The sequence below is a fragment of the Amblyomma maculatum genome, chromosome 1, assembly GCF_055883805.1.
Source record: "Amblyomma maculatum isolate TAMU_Amacu chromosome 1, ASM5588380v1, whole genome shotgun sequence".
Taxonomy (NCBI): domain Eukaryota; kingdom Metazoa; phylum Arthropoda; class Arachnida; order Ixodida; family Ixodidae; genus Amblyomma; species Amblyomma maculatum.
The window spans coordinates 470,602,186-470,609,212 of record NC_139344.1 but is presented as its reverse complement, the minus strand read 5'-3'; the positions used below and the strand labels follow the sequence as shown (position 1 = coordinate 470,609,212).

At 41.3% G+C, this 7,027-nt stretch overlaps 1 long non-coding RNA gene across 1 annotated transcript; it reads right to left on the bottom strand.

The window, feature by feature from the left end:
• Window positions 1-1,255: 1,255 nt before the first annotated feature.
• LOC146209944 (uncharacterized) lies at window positions 1,256-6,240 on the bottom strand. The gene is made up of 4 exons (XR_014703490.1): window positions 6,072-6,240; window positions 5,326-5,410; window positions 4,102-4,210; window positions 1,256-1,318 (listed from the first exon to the last, which is right to left on the bottom strand). It is a non-coding gene; the product is annotated as an uncharacterized LOC146209944 (long non-coding RNA).
• Between the last annotated feature and the right edge of the window lie 787 nt (window positions 6,241-7,027).

Below are 7,027 nucleotides of genomic sequence, written 5' to 3'. Positions count from 1 at the left end.
CGGGCAGGACATGTAGTGCGAAGAGAGGATAACCGATGGTCGCTGAGGGTAACAAACTGGATTCCAAGGGAAGGAAAGCGTAGCAGGGGGCGGCAGAAAGTTAGGTAGGCCGATGAGATTAAGAAGTTCGCAGGGGTCAAGTGGATGCAGCTAGCACAGAACCGGGTTAAGTGGAGAAATATGGGAGAGGCCTTCGCCCTGCAGTGGGTATAATCAGGCTGATGATGATGATGATGATGACTGTTGTATAACGCGTTGCATTGCTATTATACATCGTGTATCTCACTCTCACTCTTGTTCTTGTTATTATTTCAGTTTTTTACCAGCTCCTCCCTGTAATATTTGGGCCTCGAGAGTAACTCAAACAATAAATAAACCTCTGCTTCACCAACCAGTCCATGTACGCGTTTTGTTAAGTGAACTCCGTCGCGTCAAATCACTTGGCTGCATACTAGCAGCCTGTTTCACATACACTCTAAAAAAAAAAGGTGTGATCTTAGTCTTTTCGGGGGGTAAACTGCTTGTCGCTGAGCTAACACCTTTTTGGGGTAAGGTTACGCTGTGTCTTGGAAGACTAAGTATTTATACCATTGCATGTAGTGTAACATTACGCTTCTGGTAGCATAAACTTGCACCTTCACAGGCAGTGTAACTGTATTCTACCTAGGCATAACGTTGCACCTTTCATAAAGGCCTATGTTTTAGTCTGTCGATGGCATAAGCATACCCTTGCATCAAAGGTGCAAGTTTGCACCTTGAAAACGTAAGCTTATCCTGTATGTACAGGTGCAAAGTTACCATTTTAGAGTATAAATTTATATTACGACAAAGAGCGCAAAGTTTTGCACCTTTATGGTGCAAGCTTATACCACCAGGAGAAGGATAACGTTGCCCTCCAAGCAGTTTAAAGTAATGCCATATTACATAGGGTATCTAAGCATCATCTTGTGGTATATATATGCTATCCACACAAGAGTATTATTACCAATCTGCATCGTAAACTTGGTCACTGGAAGCAGAAATAAAGCTAACCAATACATTTCAAGATTTTCTGGAAGGAAAGATTATGTTGAAACATTGCAATATCTTTGTGTCGTCTGGAGTGTGACAGTGAGCAATGTTTCAGGTGAGGTAGGCTGTGTCATGTTGTATTCAAGCCGTAAGTTATGTTGCAGAGTGAACAAAAAGAATTTACAGAACAATCGGTTAAGATAACATACCATGGTGTTTATTTTACCTCATTATACACCAAAGTTGCAGCAAGGGACTGGATAATCTTCTCCGCACAGTCAGGGCAGGGATGTACCACGTATTTGACCTGCATAGAAAAGAGAACTTGTAATCAGTTACTCACGAAGAAAGTCTCACAAAACATGCTTATGGAGTAATTAATTCACATATAAAAATAACACTGCACAAAGGGCAAGTAAAAAGGAAGACAGATGGAAATAGTGCACCAGTACAGGCTTCCAAGTGTTTATATAATGAGAATTGTGAAATCACACAATATATAGATCAATGAAAATTCTCCAAATCTGAGCTTTACCTGTGCCACTAACACACACATAGACAACTAGCACATTGCAATCTCAGAAAAAATTGACAATATGCTCAATAAGACACAATATACAATGAGACATATTCTTGTTAGGAGCAGGGTCAAGCCATAGGCATCACTGATGTTGGACTACCCAGAGGGTTATTTAAAGAAATATGAATGAAAACATATTGATAAAATAAAAGCTAGCCTAATAAAGGCAAAAGATGTGATTTAAAAAACCCCTCCCTCTACTCGTTCATATGTGCAGTTCTCCTTTTTTTTATCATTAGCTTTTTATGTTAAACTTTGTTTTATCACCTTCACTTTCACCTTTGTTGTTTGCTGGTTTCCACTCCAACACCCAAACATTATAGTTTGCTTTCACACCTGACCATACCAGTGGTCTTGTTTCTAGTCACTATGGTCTCACCCTCCTAGAAAACACTGTCTCTGGTCCTTCATGACATTATCTTATGTTGCCTATAGTGTTAATGTTTTCCTGAGACTACACTGTTTTTAGTCATCTGATCATCCATCACAAGTGACAACTGCAAATCTCTTCTTCTTCTTTTTTTTTTTTGGGGGGGGGGGGGGGAGGAGGGATGGGGGGAGGTTCTTTTGTTCTTGCATTCGTTGTCATTTCTCATGAATATAACGAATGAAGCTTGTTCCTGCAGAGCTTGCTCCTGCAGGGGTATGTCTAAGGCCATTCTATTGTTTCTGCCTTTAGTGCAGTTTACATTCCTGGAAAAAGGCATGAATATACCACAGAGGCTATGCCTTATAAAATGCGGGATACCACTTCTGAAAGATGGAACATTTCATGCTAAAAGAGCAATGATAGCAAGGCACATCCAAAGCACCTTCTGCACATGTGCATTACTGCAGTGATGTCACAGATGCAGAATTATGTAAAGCATGACAATAAAATGCAACTTTTACATAAGTTCATTGCTAGTTTCACACCACACATCAGCTTATGCCGATGCCAAAAACTTCTCGAGACTGCCGTTTCACTTCAAAACTACATTATCTTGCTCAGGAGGCAAAAAACAATACACTTCAATACCCCTATAATTCCTTGAACAAACCACAAAGCTTGAGATTCTATGTATTGCTGTTTCATGTAATGCTCGCAGCACATGCAGCAGGAATACAACTTCTCATAAACTGCAATTTGCCAGAACTGTCAACTGCTTATCTCTTTAGATGCCTAACTAATGAAATTGTAAATGCTGACCAATATTATACAAGAATGATTATTAAAAAGTGTTTACAACAAATTTCTCGAAGATTATGTTCTTTACCTTTACAGATTGCAAATCATAAACTATGAAGAGACACCTGTGCAGTCTCCGCCGGTGGGTTGTGCAGCAATGTGGACTTTGGGTACCTGGTACAGCTTCAGGATTAGACTTAATTATCTATTCTTTTTGTTTATAAGAGGCAATATGAAAACTGCAAAATTGAAGGCTATTAATGAGTGAGCCTAGGCCTAAAACCCTCCTAATCATCTATGTGGTCTAACATAATGAGCATCAAAAATATTCCTTTAAAAGCTTTGTAAGTTGGTTTTTCCACATTACATAACTAAAAAAGGGTGTTGCTGACATTTCTTATTCAGATAATATAGACATATTTTGTGTTTTTGATGATGCAGAAGAAGCTAACATGATTCTGGCAACAATACCAAGTGCAGCAACATTTTTTACATGCAATGTGGGAAAGCAAGACAATAGTTTTCAAATACGCCTTTCCTTGTTCAGTATTTTGAACTACATTGCTCTTTCAGAAAATTTAAGAACTGGGCTCACCTATAATATTGGGGACCCTCATTTCTGGTACATAATACTGTCCCCTAAAATTAAAATGCAAAAGTTAAGTCAATTTTGGTTGATTAGCCATTCAACCATTATCCTCTACCACAGACATGTCCACTGTGCTGCACAATCCAGTTCTAATTGTACTGCAAATTTCATTTCATTCATTCTCCCTTTATAGGCCCATAGACATGACATAAGGGGTGGGGGCATATATATATATATATAAATTTGTTAAATGGTAGTGGTGGAACACAAGGAAAATACGCTGAGTACAAATGGCACAAAACAATATAAAGAACACAAAAGAAACAATAAAGCTGAAAGTGCTAAAATACCGTCCATTACATATCACCTGCAGTACTTCATTTTTAGTTTCATTCTATTGTGGACATACCTAGCAACATAAGAGCATGTGAGTTGTTGAAAATTACACCCATCAGAGAGCATAACCTTACTGCTGAGAACCAAGTGCAAACAATTTAAATATTAGGTTTTGAAGAAAAAAAGAAAAGAGGCATACATTAACAGCTCACTCAATAAAAAGAAGTCAACATGTTCAGATAGATTACATACTGAAAAAATTCCTCCCTTGCTAACTTGCTCAATAGCACTGAATGGTTCCAAAATCAATGTAATGCCAGGGCTATTGCTCCTCAGCATCGAAAAATATGCTCTTTGATAGACATAAAGCAACAATGAACAGACCACAATGCCACAGCTATGTCGAAAAATACATACCACACAAATCTTGCCGTAAGTAGTCGTCCAGCGCTGAAGAAAGCAGGTTGATCTTTAGAAGCAGGAGTAACAGCACTTCTACACCGTATTCCTCCTACTGGCAGGTACGCTGCAGCAAAGGTATCATTCATAACATTAGCATGATACTTGTAACTAGTACATACATAACTATAGTACAAAAAATAATGGCACCACACATGCCACAACAATGACTCAAATATTTTGACAATGAGCTTAAAAGCTACAACTCCTGTTCCTAGATATATCTGTAACAATATCTGCCACCTCTTTACAGTCGAAATAACTGCTTAAATAAACTAGAATAGCAGATTTATGACAAACTGCTAGCACAATGACAATACACATTAACTTCAATGAGGGAATGTCTCAGTACCAGTGAATTGTAGTAATGAGTATAACACAATGTCTGACAACAGAAACTACAGAAGGAAAAGAATGTGTTGTTATTGGTCAGGCATAGCCTCCTTTCTATGGGTCAGGAGGCTGAAAAGTTCAGAATGGAAATAGCTGAGTAGAAACTATAGCAAATCCCCAAATGAAAAATATTAGTGATATAAAAATTTTCCTTAGCTCGCTAACGAAAATTAGCACATTTAATCAAAATAGCTGTTTGGGCCAGTTGGTTCATACTTACACCCTAAAAGACCAGCGAAAAAAAAGACAACAGGTACAAAGGAACACAAAACGTATTTCAGTGCCCGTCCTGTCATTTTTTGTTCCTTTGTCCCCGTAATTATTATTTTTTTTTGCGCTGGTCTTTTTATGTACCGATTACAAAAAGAAAGTCAGTCTTAAAGCAGAGAAGGGGTGACACATGGTTTGCTTCAATGCTGAAGACATCTGATCACCAGCTAACCCAGATTTTTCACTTGTTAAGTGATTTGATCGAGTCCAATATTTATTATCAGTTTTTAACATAAGTGATCAGCAAGTTAAATAACACCATTTACTCGCACACGCCCTCAAACACAATGAAACTCAATTGATAAGTCACTGTCTGGGCGTGCACCATATTGCACGGCATGAGCGAAAATGGCAACACGCAAGGAGACACACACATGGCACGCGACATAAATATTCTCAGACGAGAATCCCAAGCAGTATACATTGAGGCAGATGTCAGTGATCAGCAATATGTGCCACAAAAGTGCGCGTGTCAATTTAAACGCCCCTTTCTGGACGGAAACAATGCTTTGGACTTACCAGCACGGATAGCAGAGACCAGTTTCAAATTCTTTGAAGAAACGACAGTCTACGTTCTTGCGCAGACGAGACGAAGGACTTGAGCCTGCAGCGAAAAAAAAAAAAAGCGTGAGAAATGTCTTTCCTGCACATTGCGTCACTGCGACAGTATACATGTACACGAATCGGCTCGGTCCCACCTCTGGTCTCGACGCCATCAGCTCAAAACTGCGGGGTTAAATCGGCGTTCTGAAAGCGTGACTTTAGGATATCAAGCGCGCTGCCTTCGAACGTACAAGTTGCTGGCAAAAGAACCGTAAACTTAACCCATCACCCTGCATGCTCTCCCGCATTTATGGCAACGTTCCCGTAAAGCAGCAACAACAGACGATCAAAATCGATTGTAGGCAGCGAGCAAAAATAATGCGGCATGCAAACACGTCAATGCGTATCACCGGGACTGCATTAGCGCTCGCCGACGCATACTTTCGACCGCGGGATATGCTTGTGAGCGTGGTAGACGACTAAAAATGCACCATTAACATCCCGCAAAAAGGTCGTGACCATCTAAGAATTTTGGGATGCGCCGCTCCTCCAGTCTGAACTGAGGGAGTGGTATGCTCAGGTTGGGATCCAAGACGTCGTGCTCAGAGGCCGTTTCACAGACAAACAAGCAGCGTCGCGGACGTAAGCAATAACAAAACATGTTCAGGCCAAGTTAAATAGCAGAGAAAAACACGTAAAACGAAATGTAAAACGTCACTTACATGCGCGGCTGAAATTTGGCGCCAAGGATCCGTTGGAACGCCACCACCGCGACGACCAGCCATCCGCCGTTTCATTCCGAAGTTCACACTTTCACGAAGTCGTTTCATAGTGAGGCATCGATGAGCGCACTCGATGAAATAATCGCTGAGAGCAACCGAATTTTTCTAAAAACAGAGATGAGTACCAACGACAAAGAGCACGAACGCTGACTCGTGCGGCAATCGCCGTCCTCGTCTTCTCGGACTAGCAGAGTCGCAGGGAACGCAGGCAGGCTCAAGCAACTACGAACACGTGACGCTGCGTTGAGAATAAAAGCAACAAAACTAAAAAGCAACTGCTTCGCTTCTCCTCTCACCACCACTCCCCCCTCACCTCCCCTTTCTCCCTGTTTTGCAGCGTACACACTTGTCTGTCCGCCCTTGTTCTGAGTTCGGCCTTGCTCTCTCCACGGTCAAGCTCGCGTAGGAGTCAAAAGACGGGACGGGTGTCGGGGGGGGGGGGGGGTGAAGGGAGGAGGCACCGCTTTTTGTAAGAAGATAAGATGCTCCCAACTTTCGACGATTCCCCACCTCCTCCGGGGAAAAACGAGGGGTCCTTTTGTGGTAGCTCTTGAAAGGACATCGGACGGGAAGTAGGAACACAGCCGCACCCAGCTTGAAACCGGTTACCATCATAAAAAAAAAAAGAAACAAGCGGCAAACTTTTTTTTTGCTTGAGCTGCAGGGACGAAACGGTGTAAAGTCATGCGAGAGAGACTAATGTCTTCCGTGCGGGTGATTGCGCAGGGTATATTTAAGCCATGCGGTTACAGATAGCATAAATCCCGCAGTTACCCTCCTTTTACACTCTTTTTTTTTAGAGTGTACACACTGCACATCCCCGTGGGTATGAAAAATGTGGTGTGCACTAATATGTATCGAAATCGCGCTGCCAATCTGGGGGTTTTTGTGCGAGT